This window comes from Coccinella septempunctata, chromosome 1 (assembly GCF_907165205.1).
Source record: "Coccinella septempunctata chromosome 1, icCocSept1.1, whole genome shotgun sequence".
NCBI lineage: Eukaryota > Metazoa > Arthropoda > Insecta > Coleoptera > Coccinellidae > Coccinella > Coccinella septempunctata.
Window position 1 is genome coordinate 14,425,466 of NC_058189.1, and position 27,746 is coordinate 14,453,211.

Here is a 27,746-nt window from a genome sequence, read left to right on the forward strand (position 1 = left end):
TTCCTCGCACAGTACGGCGAATTCTTTACACTCAACCGCACTTCCCGCACTTTTCCGTCGTCAACGATTAACGCTATTCGTTTCGACTCTATCCAAAATTCCTAAAATCCTATATCCGATCTATATCACAAATAAAAGCAATTATTACGCCCTGACTGACTTTAACCACGGTACTAAATCTCTTACACTATTCCCCGAATAGCTTGTACCCGTCTCCCTTTTTGAGACCTAACTCCGAAAAAATACTTCTAAATTTCTCGGACTGCCGAACTTACTTTCGGACTTCCAAATCTACTCTATTAGAATCCCGGATTCTACTTCCGTCTTCCCGACGTATATTTTCTTCGACCAACTGACTCCCTTCCCTTTTTTGGTTCCTTTTATTATTCCCCTTCTTAGATCAAAAACCCAAATTCCTTCTCCACCTCTCGTGGGTGTTTCCCCGATTATTCCACGACGCTCTAACCTTGCATTTTTCTGAACTAATTGAATTAGCCGGTTAAAACTCAAGAGCCTGCTAATTCTTACAACGCCGAATCAATTATCTTCGAATATTGAATTGATATATAAGCTCTTATGGGCGAGTTATTATCTAAACTAAACCGTTTTCTTTTTAACTTAAAATCGGCCTTATGTCCTACATGAAACTCTACTTCTTCGACACTTATCTTCCGAGTGGAAAATTATCATTCATACGCTTGTCATCAAAACCTTTATTTTCAATTATCTTGGACGTTGAGAGCCCGAGAAAGAATTTCCTAGCCCAATATTCTATAAGCATATATATCTCGTCAATATTCCTATTTATTAGGTACAAATCAAGATGTCGAACAAACAAAGCTTATTGCGAAGGAGCTCAATCTTGCTGAAACTCAATCTAAATTATCTTCGATATAATTTGCCGTATTTCCAATAACATGCGGATCTGTCACCACTAGATTTCTTTCTTTGGGGCCACTTGAAGAGTAAAATTTACTCTACACAGCCCGATTCCATAGAAGATTTAAGAAGACGTATAGAGAACGAATGTCGTCAAATCACTCCAGAAATGCTGCAAAATGTGCGCCATCGTTTCGAACAAAACTTATTTCATTGTATGGAAGCTAATGGTGAACAATTTGAATATTTAATTAATTGATGTGAGTTTTTGATAAATTATTTACTTTACTTTGAAAAGACTTATTTCTTAGATCAATAGGTATTTCAAATCGTTCTGATACCGTACAGTTGGAGAATGATTTCAGTGAATAAAACAGCTAGTCGAACATTTGACCCTAGTAGCATTAACACGTACGGTATGACTTCATTTGCCCAGTGGTAGATGTTTTGCAATTTCGAATACAAGTACGGAAATTTTGGTGTTCCGGAAGCACGAAATGTCAATTATTCGCAAAAAATTAATTTAAGTGATAAAATTAACTAACGCATGAATATTTCGAGAACTAATGCATAAAATGAAAAAACAATTACTGTGATGAAATCAGTATAAAAATACCTTTCAAATGCGGTATCACTCACCCCATCTTTCCTATTCAAAAATTGGGGGTGAGGGTTGTGGTAGCAAGGGTTGAAGCGCTATGCGTCCGTAACCTACATCTTAAGTTGTCCCCCTCGAAACAGAAATCGACCTGTCCGAACATTTCTATCGAAAAAATTTATTTCGTCTGTAATCTCGTCTGTTTCGTTTTCAAATGGCCACCCTGTATTGTATCCAGGGTCAGCTTGATTAATTTCACCTTCTTGCTCCGACCAGGCTTCTTTATCTTTCTCGTGTAGTGTACTGATTGAAAATATTCCTGAACAATATAATTTTTTAAATATAGATGGTCGCAAATTCTATATTTAATGTACTTTCCTATTCAAGACACGCCACCCACCACTTCATTTTGTATAAACTTAGTCCTCCAAATGGGGAATTACTATGCCACAAGCAAGCGTCGAATTCATCACATTGCTGAACTTTCAAAGAAACACATAACCAAATTTTCTCGAATTATAGAAGACTGCAATTTTGCCTCGTTTTTCCTGCCAGTTATTTATCAAGCGAATGTTCATCTAATCGGTTATAAGGTTATTGAATAAAAGAGCCGTACCGTAACAACTTCACGGGATCGATGAAAATAGAATAAATTCTGCATGACTCAGAATACATTATTGGCAATTGGGAGACTTACTAACTTTGAATACTCACGTGGTTTTCTTATGCTTCTTTATGTCAATATCTTATTATTCTCTTTACAGCGGAAAGCATCTTTATATGGTTGAGTTAGGAACTGAATAATTTCGACCTCGAGAACTTTTCAGATATTTTCTGAACTAGGAATTTCATGACAGATGTGTAAATGTTTGAGATGCGTTTGAGTTAGCATGTACAGGGTGGGCAAATTTCGATGTTTTAGCAGTACAGCTTTCAAACCAGAGGAGAACACTAGATTTCTGTGCAATTTTTTGAAAGCTTAACTTTTACTGATTTCAATAATATATAACATCATATGATTTGTATCAATATAAATAATAGAAAATGGTCAAAAACATTTTTTCTCAATATTTCCATGGTTTCAACTTTTGACGAGTACAGAAAAATAGAGCTTTCTCTAACAAGAGCAGTGTCCTTCCGGCAATGTCATTCTTTCTATGATTTTTACCAATTTTCTCAAAATTTGAATCTTGGAGGAAGTGAGAAAGAAGCATAGAAATTAAAAGACTAATAGAAGGAGACTGTGCTAATCATAAGATGCTACATTTTTTTATTCTCATCAAAAGTAGAAACCATAGAAATATTGAGAAAAAAGGTTTTTGACCATTTTCTATTATTTATATTGATACAAACCATATGACGTTATATATTTTTGAAATCAGTAAAAATTAAGCTTTCAAAAAATTGCACAGAAATCTAGTGTTCCCATTTAACTCTGGGTCATAGCTTCGTGATTCAAAAATCCTGCTAAAAAGGCAAGCACGCCACAGGATTCCACTTAAAAAAGTGTCTGTATAATGTTTAGATTTCAAAGCTCTATCATCAGTATTAGCGGAGATATAAATTTATTGCGAATTTTTTTCGAAATCGCCATTTTTCCAATTTGCGCTTATAACTCGAAAACAAAAGAAGGTGGCCAAAAATGACAACTACTCTTGTTAGTTTCTCAGAAAAAGAGAACGAGAATGGTATATCAGATTTTGTCTATCTCCGCTGGTTTAAAAGCTGTAGTGCTAAAACTTCGAAATTTGCCCAACCTGTACAAGGTGGGCAAAATTAGTGATACCTGAACTGCAACTTTTTCAACCCAGAGAGATAGAGGAAAATGAAAGTTGATGGTCTTTTTTGAGAAAGTAATGATGCCATCAACTTCATTCCTCTATCTTAATTTGTTTTTGTGTTATAGGCCAAAATTTTAATTTCAACTTTGGTCATTATCTTCGTTTCTGTTTAAGCTAGGATGTTGTAATGAAAACATTATAAAGACACTTTTTTGATACAATGTTGAAATGAAAACATTATGCAGACACGTTTTTTATAGCAATCCAGTGGCGTACTATAATTTTCTCCAACAGGTATATTTGCGGAGCTATAACATAAAGATGTAAGCACAGAAATCGACCACAAATGTAGAAGCTAAATGAAAAGAAGAAAAGCATTGACATTGCTTGAGGGTTGAAAGTGATATTTTATACGAAATAATAATACAACGCTGCGGCACCTCAATCAAATGTATTTTTATTTGAAGTGTATGAAAATTTAGCTAAAAAGATGTAAAGGTAATGGTTCTGTTTAAAATGTTCACCTTAGATGTTTCATTTCAAGATTGCTCTTTTTCTCTTTATAAATGTGATGATTTGAAAATAAAATATACTTTAACAACACATTTATCTTTAACATTTCATATCTACATGCACGATTGAAATATGAATCATTGTTTCTATTTGACTGGGTATAGTTTTTCGCTACTTCTTTACTGCTTAATAATTTCAAAGCACCAGTTCAGTTCATCGTTGAATTCGGGACCGAATATAAGTCTCGAATTTATTGACGTCACTCAGTAATGGACTCGATTCACGAGTCGGGACTCTAGTCACAGCCAATAAAGGCCCTGTATCGCTCGCACATTTAGCGAGTGCCATAGTTTTTCACATACAGCTACGGCCAACATCTCTCCATAGTATCTTTGAGTATTAAACCCCTAATACTCAATGATAGTATTTAAAATAACTATTTTTAGAATATAGTTGCGGTACTCATCTAATTTCAAAGAAGAAGAAACAGGGAGTTTGATTTAAAAAATCAGTGGACTTTCATGCGTCTGCCTTAATAATGTACGAGATCGCCTACCTTCTCATGAAACGTGGTAATTCGCTCACCGTATACATGACGTTCTCAATTTCCGTTTGTCTTCCGAACGACTCCATTCCAATGGTACTTGGCGGAATGAAGATCGATAGACGCTTCTGCCAACGGTCCCTTCAACCGTCCACATACATCCCTACGTGTCAGCGGCCTTAATTGGCTCTGCGCTGCTCCGTCTGTATTCCTATCAAACTCCTCGAAATACAATTCTGTGGTGCCCCCCGACCCGGACTACCAATAACTTCCGCTTCCGGACAAATTGACAATGCGCCTGTTCTAATTATGTCGAAGGACGATCGAGCACATGAGAAAATTAAGATTCGGAAGATTGGGGATATTTGCCTGATGAAGTCGAGCAGTATTATGTGGAGCGGGGTAACTTTTGATTTCGTTCGTACAGTTTCAGTCACTTTATTTCGGTCTTTCGGATTTTCTTTCAAGAACGAAAAACTGGTTATGAATAATAGTAAGAGAGGCCAAGAGGGAAATTCGGGATTTACTCGAACGTGTCAGATCAATATAAGGGGAGATACCTTGGACCTTGTAAAGTTTAGGGTGAATTGTCTAGGATAGCCTGTCAGAATTGTAAAATAAGAACGATCATTGAACATACTCGAGCGTGTTAGATTATTATATATGTGGTTAATTACATGTTGACAACTGTATATTCTCTTAATCTGACAATTTGAGCGTGACGAAAATGTGTGAAAGAGCGCCAAACAAAAAAAAACGTCACGTGTACATTCTCGAGCGTGGTGGAAATTTTTCTCGATTGAAACTTTGGAAGATCTAAAATCAAACCACAATCCCGTGGAATTGACAATTGGAAAAGAACCAAGAGAAAAACTGATGGAAATGAGAGAATATATCAATTCGGCTAAATACAGCCAATTAATACAATCGGAAATAACAGAAATTCCAACAATAAGCTCTGCAGAGGATCTGTAATGTGCGGTTTATAAACTGGAAGAGATTATATTGAAAGCTTAGAAGAGCACGAGAAGAGTGAAGCGACCAGCACCAAGTCATCCGCATGGCAATACGCCTAAAGAAGTAGGTTCTTAGATCTTATACGAGAAAATCGAATACTCAGAAGAATATATCGGATGAATAAAAATGATCTGAATAGATGGAACCTCAACCGCCATAGCCAAGTTCTGAAAAATGCCCTGAAAAATCTAAGAACAAGCAGATGGAACAAAAGGGTTCAAGAACTGAATACAATCGATCATTCTGCATGGAGAATGCAAAAATGGCTACGAGGAGAAAAGACTAAAATTCCACCCCTACACGGAGAAAGGGGAATGGCGTATACCAATACTGATAAGGCAGATTCATTGGCCGACTCGATCGAACAAGAATCGAGAATAAACTACAGGATAGACGACGATAATGAAGATTTGGAAGAACTGGTTGAAGAAAATGATGAAGAAATGGATGAATTACCAGCGGCTGCTGAAATAGACAAACCAACATCGCCAAATGAAATCGGGAAATAATTAGTTTGAAGAAGAGGAAAGCTCCCGGAAGCCATAAGATAACGAATGTTATGTTGAAGAAATTACCTAGAAAAAGTATAGCCGCTCTAACAAATATCGCTAATGGAATTATGAGGACAGAACACTACCCAGAAAAAAGGAAAACAGCGGAAGTCATAGTGTTCAATAAACCATTCAAAGAGAAGAAGTTCCCCCAAAACTACAGACCGATAAGTCTACTGTCGGCGTCAGGAAAAGTAGTAGAAAGAATTATAGCCACGAGGCTAAATGAGGAAACCGAAAATCTGAAACTAATACCACCAGAACAGTTCAGATTCAGAAGAGAGCATTCAACAGAGCAACAATTATTAAGGCTCACAGAATACATTACAGAGGGATTCCAAAATAAACAAGCTATATGTCTTGAAGTCTCCAGAAATCGCCTGGAAAAATGAAGCCAAATATTTAGCAATAACGCTTGACAAAGGACTTACTTGGAAAAGTCATATCAAACAAGCAATCGACAAAACGAAAGCAGCGATGAATAGACTCTACCCTCTAATAGGAAGAAAAAGCCACATGTCCAAAGAGACAAAATTGAAGATAATCAAAGCCGTTGCTAGGCCTCAACTGACTTATGGATCAGTTGCCTGAGGTTTCGCGGCAAAGAGCCAGTATTCAGGCCACTGAAACAAGCTGCTACGATGTGCAATAGATGCACCTTGGTTTGTCAGGAATAGACAGATTTATAGGGACCTAAAATGGGAAACCATAACGGAATTCATGAACAGAAAAGCAGAGAAATTATTCGAAACAGCGAAAAACCATCCGAATCAAGAACTCAGAAGACTAGTGGACTACGACCCAGAGGAAGACAAAAGGAGAATGCGAATTTACCGAAAGAGACCAAGAGATCAATTAAGAAGAGATTAAAATAAAAAATAAGAACATAAACTTATTGAAAAATCCAATAAAGTGTTATCCAATAAAGGATAAACACATAAATCCCAGCACGATAACGATAGTGTCCGAGAAGAAAACCGACTAAAAGTTTATAGGCAAATGCCGGGAATCAATATTCAAGAAGCAGTTAAGGGTTTTTAGTGGGTCTCGAGCTCAGGAGCGTGAGAAACCCCACACTTGTTCCCCCTCAGGAGAGGATGGTTCGTCTTACTTGCAGATTTTCCTCCTGCTAAACCAAAAAAAAAAAAAATGGAAATTTTTCTTATTTTGAAGCTAATGACTCAAGAATAACGGAAAAAATATAATCTGACAGTTTCAGCAAGCCGAAACAATAAAAATTGGCCATAAAGGTCACAAAAATCAGTTTTTTTTTTAATTACATATCTCCTCTCCTGGGCTTCAAATTGTTTTCGCATTCATAATAAAATCTGAAGAGCATAAAATTTTCTACAAATTTCTTCAGAAGAAATTTTTCTACGCTTGAACGTTTTTGAGAAATATGGCAATGAATTCATATAAGACTGGGTTTCTACATTGACCTTGACCTTTCGCATGTGTGGCTAAGCTTATCGCCCTCTTGCTCGAAAAGGGTTAAGAGTAGGTAAAATTGCTTCAGGCAAAAATTGTCTGAAATTTTATTATCTACCGCTTTCGTTATGAATACAGAAACGATTAGAGGTACAGGAAGGGAGATATTTAAAAACAATGCCTTGTTATCGTCTTCAAACTGTCAGATTGAGAAAACCCCCCTGATAAGTGACAGATTAATCTGTTAACACGTCCGCAACACCGTGATTATCCATCTGTACGAAAATTTGACAGGCTCGAGTATGTACAAGGAACGATTTTTCTTGCATCATCAAAGGACCGCTAAGACCTTGCTTCACATCCGAATTGTCAGTCCATTGATTTGTAGCTTCCTATGTGTTCAATAAACATATCCTCTAAAAATCTGGCACGCTCGAAAAAGAATTTTTTTTACGATTTTCAACTCTTCCGTACGGCCAGCCCCACCACGCAAACTGTTGGATTAACAAAAAATTATTAACAGACACACGTAAGGCATATAGGTATACATAGAATCTAAATCTGACACGCTCGAGTATATACAGGCTGGTCAAAATTGGTGATACCTGAACTACAACTTCTTAACCCAACGAGATAGAGAAAAATGAATGTGGCATTCATGTCGTCTTTTTTCGAGAAACTAATAATGCCATCAACTGCATTCCTCTATCTTCTTTTGTTTTTGAGTTATAGGCCAAAATTTAAATTTGCGCGATTTCAACTCTCTGGAGAATTCTCTACCAAATTCTGGTAAGAAAACGGCAGAGATTATTTTGTATGCAACTGAACAGTGAATTCTACCGAAAGTGCGTATGTAACGGTAAAGAATTCACGGCGCATGAAATCTCGAGTAAATTCACGGCTGTTGCAAACGGGCTTAAGATGTTGACATGAAAAAATTATACAGATATGTACTTTTTTGATAGCAATCCAGTGGCGTATTATGTTTCTTTCCTACGGGTTTATTTGCGGAGCTATAACATAAAGTTGTGTTTTTTCTTATTAAAACAGTAGTTTGAAATGACTCAAAAAAAATCGCCATGTTTTTACCGTTTCAGAAATATATCATACATGGCCCTCAGTCTTTCTAAGTTATTTTAAGCTACTGTGTTCATAAGAAAAAAACACATCTTTATATTATACCTCAGCAACTATACCTGTTGGAACAAATCATGGTACCCCACTCGATTGCTATCAAAAAAGTGTCTGTATAATGTTTTCATTTCAACATCCTAGCTTAAACAGAAACGGAGATAATGACCAAAGTTGAAAATTAAATTTTGACCTATAACTCGAGAACAAAAGAATATAGAGGAATGCAGTTGATAGCATTATAGTTTCTCGAAAAAAGGCGATCGTAATGTGCCATGCATTTTCCTCTATCTCGTTGGGTTAAAAAAGTGGTAATTCAGGTATGTATCACCAATTTTGCCCACTCTGTACACCTGACGATTTTTTTTTACATCTTTGAGAACCTTCAGATTTTCAGACGCTTTCCCAACCGCGGAAAGTGTATACATCATAGAACCTTTTTTTTCTACCATCTAATCTTCAAAATCCACTAGGCCTCCACCACGCTCGAGTAAATCTCGATTTAGCATTGTGGTCTCCCCTACTATAAGTTCGAATATGCATTATGTAGAATCAAATAAATATCCTTCTTCTCATAAAGAGCTGAAATCCGCAGTGTAATGAATTTCAACAATCGAATATAAGTGGCTGCTGTTGTGATATTATTAAATGGAGTAAGTACTTCAGTTTCAGGAGTCTTGAAATCATATAACGTGTAAGTCAGCTATTCGCAAGGACAAACTTTGAAGTATTATCTTTTTTAGTGCAGATTCGGATTCAGCGGGAAATTCTACTTCCGAAACCGAAACCAATTCAAGAAAAAATTTATTCTATCCTATCTGAAGAGCATACTGTCTTAACATGTATAATATCTGTTGAAAAATATTGATCTGAATGTGAGTAAAATTAATAAAATATTACTATTTTTTTTTGAACGGACTATAATCTATCGAGGACAATCCATATAGGTAGACGTTCCTCGGAAAAACGAAGAAAAAAAAACAGAAAGCATCCAGAACGTGGAACTCATTCCTAGTATCCGATAATTCCGAAGTTCTCGAAGACAAAATCGCATACGTTTCCCAGTCATGCGACCCAGATCCAAAGGCGGTATGGACCAGGCAAGTTGGAGAAGCGGACAGGAAATAATTGAAAGAGACAACAATGGAGGACGTCCGACTGCAGTTATCCAACTTGTCTAGTTGGCGTATAGACTACGCTTTGCTTTTGGTTTTTTTCCTTTTGTTTGGACATCGTCTGATATTTTTTGTTCCGGGGTCTCTTTATTTCAGCACAAGAAGCAGCGTTGGAATGTGAATTATATCTCTTGACGTTGGAGCTCTCTTTCATGAAAGCTAAACTATTCCTCTTGGTGAAATAACTGACTTTTTATATTGAAATATTTCCTTGATGATTCTATAGAACCGAGTATAGAACGCTGATGGAAACCAAGTGAACTTAGTCAAAAGGTCATGGGTTCGCTATTATTGTTTCATTACATAAGATAAAATATCACCTCGATGGCGTTGTACTGAGATTTGGCCGAATCTTCGTGGTTGCCGTAATTGTAGAATGAAATTCCGGTAGGTCATTATTGTGACTTGGAGTGGGTGTTATGAGAATGACCATGTGAATTATGTGTGTTGGTCCTATTGGTTTATCCCCTTCTTAATGATTCATAATCTCGGAAATGTTAATTGAATAGTTAGGAGATACATCACATGATATAGGAATGTGAAGAATATGTGATAAAATTTATCAACCCAAGTGAAAATCAAAACTTAGTATGCAGGGTCCTGAAAACGAAACAGATGAGAAAACAGACCCCGTAACAGACGGAATGGATTTATTTTGAAAAAAATGCTCGAACACGTCGATTTTTCATAAGGGGGGTAGAAATTCATAACCTTCAATTATTAGCCCCTAAATTCTAAATAGAACTTATAGATGTTCTGTTTTATAGATTTCAGTGTCTCCTAACACATATTTAACTCATAAAGATTCTTGTCGTAAAATTTCATTCGATTGTCAAATTCCACTTACCTTCTTCTCAAAAATGGCTTCCTTGAAACAGATTATACAATTTTCACAAAATTAGTTTTCAAACTACGACAACTATGTTCAATAGGGAATACTCCTTCTGACAAAAATGATGTATTTTTTATGAAATATCTTTGAACCGTCACATTTTGAAAAAACCATTTCAACCGTTTCCCGAAAAAAATTTTTTTAAGCACTTAAAAATGAAAAATAAAAATGGGTATTTAAAGTTTAAAGCGTTTTATGAGAATTGCACAAGTTGGCAACATCGACTGAAATATGCCTTGATAATAAAGGACAACAAATGCATTATATTGATGAGATAGAAAAAGATGGCTGTCTATGAAGTCTACGACGAACGAGAAAGGTCGTAAAATTTTATGCGATTTTTCTGGCCGGTTGCAGTTGAAGCTCGCCGGTAAGTACGCGCCTGTAGATCAACAGCTGTTATTTTATAAGCAAGCTGATCGGACATTGTTCTCTTCATTGTCTTGCGATTTAAATTTTAAAACCCCATATTTGAAGGATGATTTTGAATAGTTTCCGCGGTGAATTTGAAAAAATCATGAATGAAACTCATAATTATTTAGTTTAAACTTGCATATGCAGTGATAACGCAAATTGAGGAGAATTCCCCATTATGGATTTTCGACAAACATCGGCCTCTTCAATTCAAAAATGTCTTACATTGAGATTGAATTGAAAAAATTTTATCCTGATGGAAATTATTATTTTTTGATATTTCGAACAAATTATTTCAAGAATTTTTCCGAAGAATTTGAGTTTTGAATGAGTCAATTAGAAGGATAAATACTGACAAAATAAATAAAAAGTAATCATAAAAGTTGCTCAAAAGTGCCACCGTTTTGCTCGATGCACATTCTTGTTCTTTTCAAATTAGGTATATGTTTTATTGCTTTTTTATCATTTCTGGATAATTATTCATTACTAATTTTATTGCAGGCAACTTCGATACGTTGTAGCAGAATAATCGAACTTCCAATCTCGGACGCATACCTACTGAAGATTTCAAACATACCAGTTTAGAACATAGATACATGGAATGGAAAATAAACATTCCAAAGACTGGAGTGAGATAGTTGCTTAGTGTCGCCAATCACAATTGAGACATTTGTTTCGGAGATCAGTGTCACATCAATTTTCACTACGAATAGATAGGAAGTATATAAATTAAATCGAATGTGTGTACTACAAAACATTCATTTGCACTGAATGACCATTCCATGTATCTATGTTCTACGCATGCCAGATGTTAGGATCTGTCAATGTCAAACATTCTTGAATGGATAATATTATGTATAGTTCAGAAAGTTTCAACACAGAACTGAAATATACAGGGTGAGTCTATGACTCGTACCTACAAATGTTTCAACAGTTGATTCTTGAGGTCAAAAGAAACACTTTTTTCATTACCATTTTACCCTAAATCTTTTAAACCGAGAAAATCAGGAAAAACTGGGCTGTTTTTTACTTCATACCGTCTGTTCCGATATTCCTGAACACTACTGTTAGTATTTCAGAGAATATGCCCATTGGCCCAGTCGTTCGAGTTCTATTGTTATTCGATTACTGGCCAGTAAAACCAGCAATATCGGAACAGGCCCTATGTCTCACAAACGGTTTTATCGAATGAAATGAATTTCGAAATATAGTTTTACATTTATTTGCTTGATCATTTTCGAACATAAGATATCAATCACGGCTTCCAGTATCCTCATTATGACTTTAACGTACCCAACTCTTGAAACTGGACGCTCTAACCTTTTGTAAAATATGAGTATTCTCCATTTTTCTTCTATAATGGGCAGTTTTCGAGTAATTTGATGTTCAAAAATTAAAATGTATTTGTGAAATTTGAAAAGGTGGGTACTTTGGATGAATACAACTCTCTTTAAAAGAACTACAGATGTGTAGTGTCACTGATTTAGCTAGATATTCTAAAGGTTTTTGTTTTTCCAGGGTTGGCACAGCTTATTATGAAAACTTAAAAGAGCTATATCTTTTTATCAGTGCCGAATTGGAAAAAATTTCATGGAAAGAAAGTGTTTCTTCTGACATCAAGAATCTACTGTTGAAATATTTGTTCAGAGTTGAAGACTCATTCTGTATAAATATGACCTGGAATCTTTGAAAAAATAAATATTCAAATTCAGAGCATATTAATCAGCATTCGAAATTGATACAATTATGTTTCCATTTGTTCGATTAAGTTAAGAATATAAACAGCAGTACAAAATTCAAATTATCCTCGGTCAGTGCATAGATTCACATAATACAGTTCTATAGAGAAAATTGATTTATTCATCATAGCAGCCTGGATTCCGCAACACAAAATCTTAACTTATGGCCTATAACAAACTCAAATTAGATTTTAGATGTCAATCATACTTGAAAGGACTAAAAACATTAGGTGTTAGGTACATGATTGTTTTCATTGCACCACGACAGAAAGTTCAATAACTTCGTATTCGTGGATTTCACGGGGTCTATCTTATCGACAGCTTCTACTTAGCTAATTCACCGATAGAGAGCACAACCTCCGCCTACTTCACTAACTCTTAGCATGGCCGCAGACCAGCTCGATTTTGTTGTTTCTCTATTGAAATGTCGCCAATTTTAATGTTTTCCGCGGGTTTTCGGGTTAGTTTTCGAGCAGTGAATGTTTTTTAATCCACGTTTCATTAATCACGCGTAAGTGGAGTGCTAGAACATCAGGTGTTCTTGTTATTATCGGTAAGTTTGACAGATTTCTTGGTTATGATTTTTTCGAATTTGTTGATAACACCATTTGTTTATGTTTATTATAACCTATAAGTTCACATGAAGCTGATAATAATATGTTTTTACATGATATGCCTCTGTCTTTATTTCGGTTATGAAATTTTTGCACGAAATCGAATTAATAGATTTACCAATTGAGGTTTTCATTAAATAATAAACAATACATCTGGACAGAATGAGAAATGTTGAAATCTGTGTGGGAGTGGAATACCAACAAAAAGAGATTGTTTATAGATAACTGGAATGAATCTATAATTCTGCGAATGTAAACAAGATCTTGTCTTGTGGCCCTAAATGCAGGTACCTACCGAGCCTCATTTTTTAAGGGGGTTATGACAGATCCAAGAATTTTCATGTTAATTCTTATTATGTTCTTGTTTTTTCTTCATGGCATGTTATGAAATGCTCTTGTGAAATATCATATTGAGTTGAGGTTATGCACGTACGATTTGTCGTAACGTTGCAATCAAATATTATTAGGAATTGGAAGCAGTGCAATAATGTATATTTAAAGGAAATGATTCATTCGAGGATTCATTAGTGTTTGATTATAATTTTTTCAGATTAGTTAGTTTGTTTATTGAATCAAATTTCCAGATGTCTGATGGCTATAGTCTTGAAATAGGTATCTGTGTGATTATACATAATAGTTTTTATTGTATAAATGTCAAAATTCTTTTTCTACTAATGATTTGAATTCAAGTCAGAAATATTTTGATATTTGACAGATTTCAATTTAAGAAAATCGTTAGGGATTTGTCTCGATTTTTCTGTTAATTTAAAATTTTTTCTGATGTTATTTCTACCCAATTTGGATGTCAAAATCATATTTTATGGCAACTTTTTTGTAATTTTTCGTTAAATTCTGGGATTCAGGTTAACAGATATTTACATAAATGAACCAGTAGATGAGTGAGGCTTCAGAAGATTTAAGTTCTTGCCTCGGTTTTTGCACACCATAGTAGTTATTGTATGACCGTTATTCTGTTAGCCCCTAGGTGAGCCCATTTCTAGGAGTACTGACTTCGACTGAATTCAATTACATCGATACTCAATGAGTCCCTTGTATTGTTGGATCTACTGAAAATCTCGTAAAAATCTATATTCTCTGACAAAATAAGTGCGTGAAGTTCAGATTAACGTGAAACATTTGAAGGTAAGCTTTAAATTTCAAACTGTTGTGGTATCATTTCTTTGTGCTCAAGAAAAAAGTATAGGTAGGTATTCTTATATTATGTTAGTCGAGGAAAGATTTTCATAACAAAACACGAAAGAAAAAACTTCATTTGAATCACTTATTCAAGCTGCTTCTTGGAGGCAACCAATTACCTCCTCAAATTATTATAAATTTTCTTCAAATATTGGTAGTCCATCTTAGTGATATTTTTTTGACAGTATCGGCATTTATCGAATATTCCAGCTCGGAACTGAAACTATGTTCTTCTTCTGTACAAATTCTTCACAAATCTTGATTGGATACTCAACCGAGGAAAAAATGTTTCATTGATTGATCTCTATCGCTGTTTTCAATCGACAATCAAATTATGAGTATGAAGAATATCATATTGTGATTGTAATCTTCATACCTACACCTACTTCCATTTAATGATTCGCAATTTCTCATTTATCAATACACAGGGTGATTCCTTGTCAAAAAATATTGTGGGTCTCTCTGATACATTTATTTTAGCAGTACCTTATCAGATACAGCCCCATAAAGATGGCATCTGAAAAGCAATTTTTGATTTTTTTCTTAGAAACCGAAAATCCGAGCAGAAAACTGACAGAAATTAAATCGAGCAGACATTTTATGAGAGCGAGAAGGCAATTAAAAAGTTAGTGTTGTTCCCCTCTAATTGCATGGTGTAGAAAAAGCGAGAGAAAAAGCCACCTCTGAAACTAGTGTCGAAAGAAACTTTTTCCGTTGCATATTATACAGGGTGTCCCAAAACTAGCGAATCAAACGTCACACCACGATAGAATAGACCAAATACTATCGAATGACTTCAACATTAGTTCACGAAATATGAACCGTTTCCAAAAAAATTAAAATTTTATGAAAATACCTAAAACTGACGATTTTCCAACTATTTTTTCAATCACAGGATCAATTATCCTGTTATTAAGGACAGTGTTTTTCGCCCGTAAAAATCCTAGATTATTGTATTATCAGCCCTAATTTGAATTATTCTAAGTAATTAATCGAAAACCTCGGTAAATGTGAATTAAAAAAATTTTTTCCTACCTAATTTTTATTACTCAGAATAAAAAAAAAATTATGAGGGGTTTATTCTGAGTAATAAAAATCATGTAAAAAAAGATGTTTTAATTTACATTTACTTGAGGTTTTCGATTAACTACTTAGACTTATTTTGATTAGGGGTGATAATATAATAATCTATGATTAATATGAGCTTAAATCGCTATTCTGAATCACGAACTGGCCCTGTGATTGAAGAAAATAATTCGAAAATCGGCAATTTTAGGTGTTTTCATAAAATTCTCATAATTTTGGAAACGGCATATTTTCGCTGAACTAATGTTGATGTCATTCGATTCTGTTTGGTCTATTCTATCGTGTTGTAACGTTTGATTCGATAGTTTTGGGACATTGGAGATGGAGGATCACAAAAAAACAAATTTCTCAGTCAATTTTTGATAGCCTGCCTCATTTTGCAAATAAGGTTCTCTGCTCGGTTTCTTGTAAATTCTTGGAAAAAGTAACGGTTTTTTAGAACAGGTAAGTACAAAGTGTGAGTCGTATAAGATGGAATATTATCTTCGAACTTAAATTTACCTAGTTGGCCGATATCATGCTGACATTATAGGGAAACACCGCACCAATACTTTTTTGATTGCCTTCTCGCTCCCATAGAATGTTCATTTTTGTCAGATATCGATTGAAATTTAATCTGTGTATTGACAATTCATGTTAAATAAATATTCAAAAGATTTTCAGAAATCCACCTTCGTCTGATATAGACTCCGAAACTTTAAGTTACATAATTATAACTTCAAAGTCTCTTTTTTTAGTTCATTCAGGCAACAATTTGCTCCTGATAAATTAGTGCAAGAATTTACGCAGGGGCAAATCGGTTATTTCAATTTTTTAATCGATTTTGTTCCAGAGATTGTTAGTCAAAACCCTAAAAAATGATTTCTGTCAGTTTTCTGGCTTCTCAGGAAAAAATTGCCTTTCAAGTGCCATATTTAGGAGTCTGCGTCAAAGCATAGGCAACTCACAAAAAAAAATTACATGGAAGACGCGCACTACCTTTAACAATTAATCACGACTCATGTGAAATTGGCGACGAGTGTTTTGAAAAACATATTTTTTTTCTGGGTAGATTCGAAAGAGTTCTGAAGTAAATAGGCAAATCGTGGAATCTGATGAAAAAAAAAAAACAAATGACGCTAACTGCAGGGGCCGTCTTTTTCGGGAAAATGAGGTCTGGTACTATTTTTCGTTGAAGAAGAAGGAGTTCTAGAGTTCTTGATCGTTTTAAGAAAAGGTTCTGCAGATATAAAAAATTTCAGAACATATGTTATTGACCCTTGAAAAAACTATTTTGAGAGGAAAAAAATAAGTTATATTTCAGGTCCGATGAGAGTTCTGAATAGCGCCCATAAGTCCTTCGAAATGTAATTTATCAATAAAAATAATCCTTATAAAGCGACTTTTTTTAATTTCTTTGAGGAGGACAAATAGTGCCATAGATTCACCACTATAGCAACGATTAATAACTGTTCAATTGATATTGATTTGTTCGCTGATAGTTTTGCTGTTGTCAATTTCAATAAATTGTTTTTTTTTCTTGTTCCAACAATATAATATTATGTTGTGGTGTAGGCGAGGGTGTAGGTTAATATCTTCTATAATTTGTTTCGGCTTCTTAAGATGTTGAATTTCAATTGTATTCAGTTTATATCAATTATTGAAAATGTTAGTTGGACTGTTCTCTGAGATATGGATTTATCGAATATTCTTTTTGAACGATTATAATGATCAAATTACTGTGAAAGCCCTGTGGGGGAACAGACTACGTAGCTCCTGTTCATTAAGTCTTTCAGAGACACAAATGTTATTTGTTATCTTTTACCCGCATTACCCAGATAAAAAATATTTCCTCCAAATATCCATCAGGCACTGCAAAATCTGTAAGTGACTCAGATTCATCTTCGTCAGAATTAGGGTTAAATAAACCAGGCAGCAATATTTACTGAATTGTCAAGATGCAAGATGATGGATAGTGTGCTATTGTTTCTTCGGTAATTACCGCGGGAAGTATACAAGTTCACGAATTCTATTCCTGTGAAAAATCTCATATTTTGGTTGAAACTATAGTCCATTCACTATTATAAAAGCACTCGGTTGGCCTTGAAAATTTGACATATTTCCCTATAGTACTAAAATGTTATGACGGCTGTCAAAAGATTGGATTTTAAATCAGCGCTTTGCTGTCTGTTCTACATGAAAATCTTAGTAATTACGTATTTCTCACCATGTGAATTTACTTTGGAACATAAATGAATTCGAAAATATGTGATGAATATAGAAAGTGCAAGAGATTATCAGATTAACAGAAAATTGAAATATTGACACATATCATGCAGAAGAGTGGAAGAAGACCTCAGAGTGATATTGTTGCACCTCCCATGACAATATCACGGTTTTCCCCAAAAATGTTTGTCGGGGGCTTATTATACTAGAATTTCTCCTTTCTGATTGAGTGAAAATCGAGGTGACAAATTCATCTTGTTTTTGTCCTAAAACTGCTAAAATCGAGGCTAGAAAGCATTTTCGGTGTACGAGACATTGAGTTGCTAGTCACATATGTAATGAAATCCTGATGTGGTTGACTACTTAATTCATTGTACTCTCGATTCCAACGAGTTTTTAACAAAAAACCTCAAAATAGAATTGCTAAACCATCAAAAGCATATATATTACTCGATTCTTTTTGCCATTAAGGTCCTTCAGGGGTTTTCCACCCTGTTTAGAGGGGTGATTGTTTACTCACGAATATACAATCAAAAGATGTCCCCCAATATGAAAATTTATCTCTTCCGGCGATTTTGCAAATGCAATTACTCGAATACACTTTTTATGTGGACCACTCGTATTTCAAGTTTTTGCTTACTAGATATTGCCAATTACATGTATATTATAATGTGATTATCTACGAATGTTTGATTTATACGGTCTTTCATTTCACGCCACTGCTGGTACCGTTTAGGTCAAAAGTCAAATCTTATTTTGGACCAAACGAAACAGAGAAAATATTTACATTTTGAGCAATACAAGAACAGAAAAACGTGCATTTCGATATACATATTTATGAATACCACGGTCAACATTATCTTGTCTAGAAACAACAACAACAAAGAAACCGTGAAGAACAACACAGACAACCCTATTTATTGAATGTGATTTCTTATGTTTACAGCCTTTCAGAAAAAATCGAGATAATGGGTATTAATTTCAAGATTTGGAAACTCAAGATAATTCAAGATTTTTACTGACGAAGGCCAACTAGATTAATGAATAATACCTACATATGCAGGGTGACTGGAGTAGACCATCCATTTGAAGTTTTGGACTAGAGGACAAGGGGCAATACAGTATGCCCCACTAAGAGTGAATTCAATCTATTTGAAATTTTGTACAAAAACATTACTCAAATCTTTTTTATGAAATTGTTTGTAGAAAACAAAATAATAAAGAATGTAGAGTTGAAAACAAATGAAAAAAAAAAAGAAAAAGGTTTAAATGCCACAACATTTACTTATTCTTAATTATATATATATATATATATTCTTTTGAATGTCAGCAATACATTTTTAGTTATCAAACAATAAAGCATATGTATGAGTTTTAGCAAAGGTTAGTGTAACGGGGTACCATACAATTTAGAGTATGATACAAGAGCTTAGGGAAAAACCTCAGCAAAAAAACCCTGTCTCACCGTGAGAAGTGTAGTGATGACAAATTTGTTTACAGAATAAGCTTTTTACTGAAGGGCTTCCTTTCCATTGACATAAAAATTTCTTTATCCTCTTTCCATTTGGAAATAATATCTGAAACAAAGAAACAGAGCAGAAAACGAGAAAAAAGGCGAATAATAAAACCTTCATCCAAACTTATTTCAAGACTTGATGATGACTGAAGAAAAAAATAAATAATCATAGGTACATAACTTGTTTTTCAATTGCATTGGGAGGAATATCATCTCTGCGTCAAAAATCTTCTGCTGATCTTGGTGGAGGATCACCCTTGTCGTTAGAAATGCCTTCAGTACTCAAATTAATAATAGCCAAATCTTGCTTTTGACTGGGAGGGCCTTTCGACCAGGTCCAGTCTTCCAAGTGATGATTCTTCTATTCTTCAGTTGTTCGAGGAACGCTACAGGACCCTTAGATGTAAAACTATCAAGCTTTGAATAGTGAAGACTTGATTAATTAATGACTGGAAAACAATAAATATATCTTGGGCAAGGTGTCATTTTTGGTTTTCAGTGAAATTAAATCCTACGAGGATGTTCACAGATGTACCCGTCCTGACGTGTGGATAGTTAGCGCTTTTGGTGCGCTTATTGTTATGGTAGAAAGTACCAACCTTATGAAGATTCGAATTTCAGAATTTCAAATTTTTTAATATTTCAGCTTAGTAACAAAGTCCATTTTGTTTCATCAAGACAATGACTCGGTTTACTCATCCTTGATCAAATTCACTTTGACGCTTTTTTGAATACACAATCAGTTATCAGTGTCCTTTGAGTACTACCGACTTTGAATATCGAGGAGTCTGCGGTCTCAAGTGTCCGAGTAGCTACGTTCAGTACGCCCGACGAATCAACTTCGCATCTCGAGGTTGGGAAAGACGTTCCTGCCAATCGGTCTAACTTCTATCAGTTCTAAACAAGTTCAATCCTGTTTGGTTATAACCAAGAAAAATCCAGGATATACTCCACTTCGATCGTCAAAATCGTGTGCCGAATTAACTAAGGTAGGTGATCTTCAGTTGAAATACCAGTTCATAATGATCCCCCTTTTTTATTTGTTCATTTCTAAGACGACCTGTTTTGGATGAGTGTGATCTGTGATGTGTACCAAAAAAAAAATCGTGGATGAAACTTTTACCTGATTGGGGGAGGGCCGAAAAACCTAAAAATTTTCGGACTTTTTTCCAAACTGAGCGGTTTTCAACCAAAACGTTTATTTTTGAAATAATAGAGCATTCAATTCTAATATTAATCGAGATACAGCCGATCAAACGGGTCCGTGAAGTTAGCGAAAAGTTGAAAGCACTAATTCTGCAACTATATCTGTCAAATATTTAGTGCCTAATTAGTGCCTATCAGTGCCGTATAAATTTCTGACAGCACCATTGTAGTTTTTGAGAAATTTATAATTCAAGTTCTTGGTGCTGACTTCACGCTCAGCACAAACATTTTCAAATTACCATGAAATTAGTACACTAACATTTAGTGCTTAATTAGTGCCTATTAGTGCTTTTGGAACCAATGGAAAAAATGAACGGTTTTCATAATATCACAGATTATTTCCTTTGGTGCTGACTTCACCCTCAGCACCCACATATTGGAATTTCGTCAAAATTTTTGTTTCAATAATTAGTGCCTAATTAGTGCCCATTTGTGCCGTTAAAACGAATGCGATATCAGTTCTAGTTCTACAGTAATTGCTTGATGATTTTTGAACAAGTGTGAAGTTAGCGAAAAGTTGGAAGCACTAATTCTGAAACTATGTCAAATATTTAGTGCCCCATAAGTGCCGTATAAATCTTTGACAACACCATTGTAATTTTTGATACCGCGTAGCCATCTATGGAGAGGTATATTCGAATATCAGACATTTCAAAATAAGTACAGTTCATTTATTTTTTGTGAAGCTTCAAAGCTTCTCACAAGAGTTTTGGTCCATGGAAAGTGTCTGACACTTATAATATTACTTCAGATTAATAATCTACAAAACATATATAAAAATCGGCCACGTAAAATTAAGTTAATTAACACTTATTTTTAGTTACCTTTTCCATTTGGTACCGGGTCAAGTTTCATCTGTGTGAAAATAAGTTATGTCTGATCGCTCTGGGATTTTACCTTATTAGGTTTAGGAAAAGTTCAAGTACTTTGAAACCAAGCGTTTGGATCTAAAACCGCTTAGTTATGAAGTTAATGCGAAAAACCGAAAAGACTACGAAAATTTTGAGAATTTTCAGCCTTTTCAAATTAGTACTGGCTCTTCGATGAAAAAAACACGATCATCCCACACCAATCCTGAACAACCTGTAAAAGTTGCATAAACTTCGCATATTTTTGTAGCCGACCCACCTTTTTGCTCTGTCTACTGAACTGTTAGGAAAATGTGAATTTCAAATTTACGAAGATTGCAAAACAAAATTACCAATGACTTCTATCATCTGAACAAAATCATTCCCAAAATCTTTCAGTGCAACGGCTAATTTTATTTCTATTTTGTTCTCGAATGAGCGGAATCGCTTGATCACTCTCGCATGCTTCATGAAATTCACAAAGAGGTCGATGCATTATCCGTTTGTGAATAATGTCCTCGCTCCAGACGACGGCATCGTGCATGACCCGTAGACGACGACGCCAGCGTCACAAAAAACTCATACATGAGGGAGAAGTGGCAAATGATTCGGTAAGATATGAATAACCTGCGCTCTCTGTCAATGCCGTCTTTTACGGCTCTCACGTGGTGAATTGTTAGATTTCATCTGAAGATGAAATGAACTTAAGCAGGATGTGTTCAAGTGGGGACATATTTCCAGAATATTTAATAGAAACCGTCAAAATGCACCATGAACTGTTTTTGTGCTTGAAGGAAAAAGTTGGAAATAATTATGGTAGACCGAGGTGAATCGGATCAATGGGTAAATCGGATCGAAATAAGATATTCCTTGATATTTCGAGAAATGTGTTGATACGGACTTCGACGAATAGTGAGCTACAACCCCGTCCCTCGTCATACATCATGCCATTAGCAGTATTCCGATTCAATTAGTACATTAGTGATAGATAGACCAAAAGGGACAGTTCGGATTCAGAAGAAAGCATTCAACAGAGCAATAATTATTAAGGCTCACAGAATACATTACAGAGGGATTCCAAAATAAACAAGCTACAGTTCTTGTTTTACGTCGCCAGAGCATTCGACAGAGTATGGCATTAAGAATTAATATATAAGACTAGCTGACCCGGCAAACCTATAAGTACTCTATGATTGCTCGATTGGTCGTAAGAAAAAGGAATGCCTTTTTTTCTGTTCTGTACAATTTTTTTTGGGAATATTTTGTTACATAAACCTTGCCCTAACAATAATAAACACAACAAAAAAAGAATTGTCCAATCGTTTAAACAATAAAGCATTTTGAAGTAAACCCTAGATCCTCTTTTATTAATATAGATGAGATGTGCTGGATATTCGATCAAAATATGCAAGTTGATCCGGAATTATCTCAAGAATAGAAGATTTTACGTGAAAGTGGAAGGAGAATGCTCCACAACAAGAGATATAGAGGCTGGAGTACCGCGAGGGTCAGTACTTGGGCCACTTCTGTACAACATATACATTCACGATATTCCGAAGAATCCAAGAACCATGCTAACGTTATATGCTGACGACACAGGCATTGCAACTCGACACCGCAACCCAGAAGTAATAGAACGAGTTCTACAAGAAACGATTGACGAAACAAATGACTGGTGCATAAAGTGGAAAATCAAGCTCAATTAACAAAAGAGCCAAGCGATATTACTACAGAAGAGAAGACTGCGACCCACAACGAATCTAGAAGTTGACGGCGAAGAAATCGACTGGAAAAATGAAGCCAAATATTTAGGAATAACGCTTGACAAAGGACTTACTTGGAAAAGTCATATCAAACAAGCAATCCACAAAACGAAAGCAGCGATGAATAGACTAACCTCTAATAGGAAGAAGAAGCCACATGTCGAAAGAGACAAAATTGAAGATAATCAAAGCCGTTGCTAGGCCTCAACTGACTTATGGATCAGTTGCCTGGGGTTTCGCGGCAAAGAGCCACATCAAAAGAATTCCGGCCACTGAAAACAAGCTGCTACGATGTGCAATAGATGCACCTTGGTTTGTCAGGAATAGACAGATTTATAGGAACCTAAAATGGGGAACCTTAACGGAATTCATGAACAGAAAAGCAGAGAAATTATTCGAAACAGCGAAAAACCACCCGAATCAAGAACTCAGAAGACTAGTGGACTACGACCCAGAGGAAGACAAAAGGAGAATGCGAATTTACCGAAGGAGACCAAGAGATCAATTAAGGAGAGATTAAAATAAGAACATAAACTTATTGATTGAAAAATCCAATAAAGTGTTATCCAATAGAGGATAAACACATAAATCCCAGCACGATAGTGTGCGAGAAGAAAACCGACTAAGAGATGAACGGTTTATAGGCAAATGCCCGGAACCAATATTCAAGATGCAGTTAAGGGTTTTTAGTGGGTCTCGAGCTCAGGAGAGTGAGAATCCCCATACTTGTTCCCCCTCAGGAGAGGGTGATTCGTCTGACTTGCAGATTTTCCCCCTGCGACACCAAAAAAAAAAAAAATAAGTGTTGCCACCAGAATATTGCGAATTGTGAACCATCGTAAGATAAGCACGACAAACATCGCTAGAACAATAAAGGATGGCAAATTAATCATCGAAATATTTATTCAGCAATCCGTGATTCCAATCATAGAGGCTCAGGTTCACAAAATATAATGCATATTCAACGGTTGCTATGGTAAGCCAGCCTACTTATAATTCAACAGAGAATCGAAAAGCAGGAAAAGTATTGAATTTTTTTCTCGTGTAACATTCATATGAATAGCAAGATATGATACATTTTTGAAATCAGCAAAAAAATTGCAGCAAGATGAAAGAACTTTCAATTATAGTTTACATTTGAAAAATCAGAAATCCCTGTCGTATCTCGAAAATGACTGCATCAAAATATGTACTAATATCATATTCGAATTCCTCATAAAAAAGTGCCTATAGAATGTAACAACGGATTTCGAATAAGAGTTCAAATAAATGAGTTATTCAGCTTCATTGAAAATGACAACTTCTCAATTTTCGTTCATAACTCAAAATCTATGAACGTTAGGCTGGATCTGTTTTCAGTTTTCGATTAGTCAAGAAAAAAGAGCTAAAGAATGTGTCGTCCGTTTTCTTCTAGCTGCTATAGGTCTTGAGATCCCTTCAGTAGTCTAAGAATTTTGCCCACCCTGTACAGGGTATCCCAAATTCGATGTTCAGTGAGGAGACCTAGGCGTCCAGAAGAACTAGAGCACCTTTCCGACCTCTTTTTCATAGAAACAAGGAATGGTAGCCATCTACGATCCATCGTTTTCGAGTTATTATCAAAAATTTAGATTTTGACGATTTCGAAAGGTTATCATAACTGAAATGAAAGAATATTGGGAATCTTGGACTAATTTTATTTATTGTTCCTCAATACAACGCCGACGTTTCGAAACGACTTGTTTCTTTTTCAAGGCTAAAAATTTAAACACATTAAAATTTTCATTCGAGATCATTCGCACATACAATTACCTAGTATTCTGAACAATATCGTCGATATAGATTTAAGTTCGGTTTCATATTTCAAAGAGATCTAATTTTTGAAAAACTTTTAATGTTGTTTCAGGAAGACGCGGAATATTGGCTACGACAGATGACGTCGTTGTTGGCATGTGACATAGAAATTTTTGACGTTCGTCGAGTTCGTGTTCATCTGTCGCCGCCACTAGTCTTTGTCAGGGGTGTACTCTTCTATATCGGGAAATTCTGTATCGACTGATCAATGAAGGTTAAACACAAAATACACAAGAACATATATTTATGATAACATACCGTTATCATAACTTTTCTGTGTTTGAAGTTGCAGAGGTATCCTGCACGATTATTAAGTTTTATAACCGAAATTATCGAACGAAAAAGAAATGAGCACCTGAGACGCACCAACTTTATGCACTTATTGGAAAGAAAAACTCGTTGTCACGGGTGAAGTTCCCGAACCATCAATTAAGGTGATTTTCGGTTTTCTTCTCGAAGGAGTCTATTCTCAATTAGCCGTCGTGGAAACGTCGATAGAACTTTCCAAAACAAACTTTTCGAATTAATGAATTCAGTTTTGAGTTAAATTGGTAGATAAAGTGCCACTCACATCGAGGGTCGAACCTCCTTCGGACAGGGGGTAGACGGCAGACCACCGTTAACCCATTATAAGTTGCACCGTCCAATTGAAACTAAGCCACTCGGACAAGCGTCCCTCGGCGTGTGAAGCTGCCCAGCTGACGGACCGACGACGCAACGGCCGAGAAATTTTATGGCCAGGCTGGATGAACACGAGCGTCAGGTTTTGCTGACAGGTACCTCAAGTGCCGAAGGCGTTTAGCCAAATTTAAATTAAAGGCTTGTGAGGTTCGAATATGTTACAGATTTTATGTGATTGAGAACCAGTTCGAATCACTGTCGTTCTTGAAATGCTTCAGCTTGTTGTGCAATTCTTTTCCATTTCGAATTTATTGGATGTTGATTATTGAGTGCCAAGCACGAGTTAACTAGCGGTTGATAATCTGCATCTTTTTTTTTTTTTTTTTTTTGGTGTAGCAGGGGGAAAATCTGCAAACAGACGAACACACCCTCTGCTGAGGGGGAACAGTGTGGGGATTCTCACTCTCTGAGCTCGAGACCCACTAAAAACCCTTAACTGCTTCTTCATAGGTTCCGGGCATTTTGCCTATTAACCAGTTGACTCTTATGGTTTCTGGACTCTCACACGATCATAGTCGTGTTGATAGTTGTATGCTGCCTATAGCTTTTATAGGTTAAGCTCTTCTTTGGTTACATTTAAATCCTTAACTGATCTCTCGGTCTTCGGTGGTAGGTTCTTGACCTTCTAGCTTCTTCTGTTGGATCGTAGTCGACTAATCTTCGTAGTTCCTCATTTGGATGTTGTTTGGCTTTGTCGAATATCCTTTCCGCCTTTCTCTTCATAAATTCTGTAACTGGTTCCCATTCCAAGTCCTTGTAGATTTGTTTGTTCCTAACAAACCAGGGTACGTCCATCGCCATTCTAAGGAGTTTATTCTCAGTGGCCTGTATTCTCTTGATGTGGGTCTTGGCTGCGAAGCCCCATGCCGCCGATTCATATGTGAGTTGTGGTCGCGCAATAGTTTTAATCATCGTCAACTTGATGTTCTTATTCATATGACTTCTTCTGCCTATGAGTGGATAAAGTTTACTCATTGCGGCTTTTGTTTTATCAACAGCACATTTGATGTGGTTTTTCCATGTAAGTCCTCTGTCAAGCGTCACTCCTAGGTATGTTGCTTCATTTTTCCATTCAACCTCTTGTCCATCAACTTCAAGGTTTTCTTCCATCCTCAATCTTCTCTTTTGCAGTAATATTGCTTGAGTCTTTCTTCCATTGATTTGGATTTTCCATTTGATGCACCATTTGAGTAATTCATCTATGGCTTCCTGCAGTCTCAGGTGTATGATCTCTGGGCGTCGATGTCTGAACGCTATTCCTGTGTCATCTGCGTACAAGGTGAGCATATTCCTAGCATTCTTCGGGGTATCATAAACGTATATTACGTAAAGCAGAGGTCCAAGTACCGATCCTTGAGGCACTCCCGCTTCCAATTGTCTGGTTTGAAAGGTTGCTCCATCTATCTTCACATAAAAGTTTCTATTCCTCAGATAATTCCTTATAATCTTGCATAGCTTGGTCGAATATCCTGCTCTTTTCATCTTGTAGATTAGGCCTTCGTGCCATACTCTATCAAAAGCTCTCTCGATATCCATCAGAACTAATCCTGTGGCCTGTTTGGTCTGCATTCCTTCGGTGACGTATTCTATGAGCCGTAGTAATTGGAGTTCAGTCGAGTGTTCTCGTCGAAATCCAAATTGTTCGGGTGGGATTATCTTCAACATTTCTGTTTCCTCATTCAGCCTTTTGGCGATAACCCTCTCGACGACTTTTCCTAGTGCTGATAGTAGGCTGATTGGTCTATAATTTTGAGGAAATTTCCGTTCCTTTCCAGGCTTGTTGAAAACTATCATTTCTGCAGTTTTCCATCTCTTTGGGTAGTATTCGGTCCTCATCACTCCGTTTGTTATATTCGTCAAGGCTGCTATTCCTTTTCTAGGCAATTTCTTCAACATATAATTCGTTATCCTATCTTCTCCCGGTGCTTTCCGGTTTTTCAGTTTCATTATGATCTCTTTGATTTCTGTTGGTGAAGCCGGTTTTGGAATGATTTCGGTTTCCGGTGGTTCCATCATCAGTTCTTCGTTTGCCTCCACTTCTTCTTCTAGATCTTCATTGTCATCATCATTTCTGTAATTTATTCTGGCTTCTCTCTCAATTGTGTCGGCAAGTGCTTCGGCTTTTTCAAGTCTCG

General features: G+C 35.8%; 1 protein-coding gene across 1 annotated transcript in view; it reads left to right on the top strand.

Moving 5' to 3' along the window:
* Nucleotides 1–12,971: 12,971 nt before the first annotated feature.
* Nucleotides 12,972–27,746, top strand: part of LOC123308867 (tyrosine-protein phosphatase Lar-like) — a 634,169-nt gene continuing 619,394 nt past the window's right edge. Inside the window, exon 1 of the mRNA XM_044891689.1 lies at nt 12,972–13,215. The gene's annotated coding sequence lies outside the window, so the exon portion shown is untranslated. The remainder of the gene's footprint in view (nt 13,216–27,746) is intronic.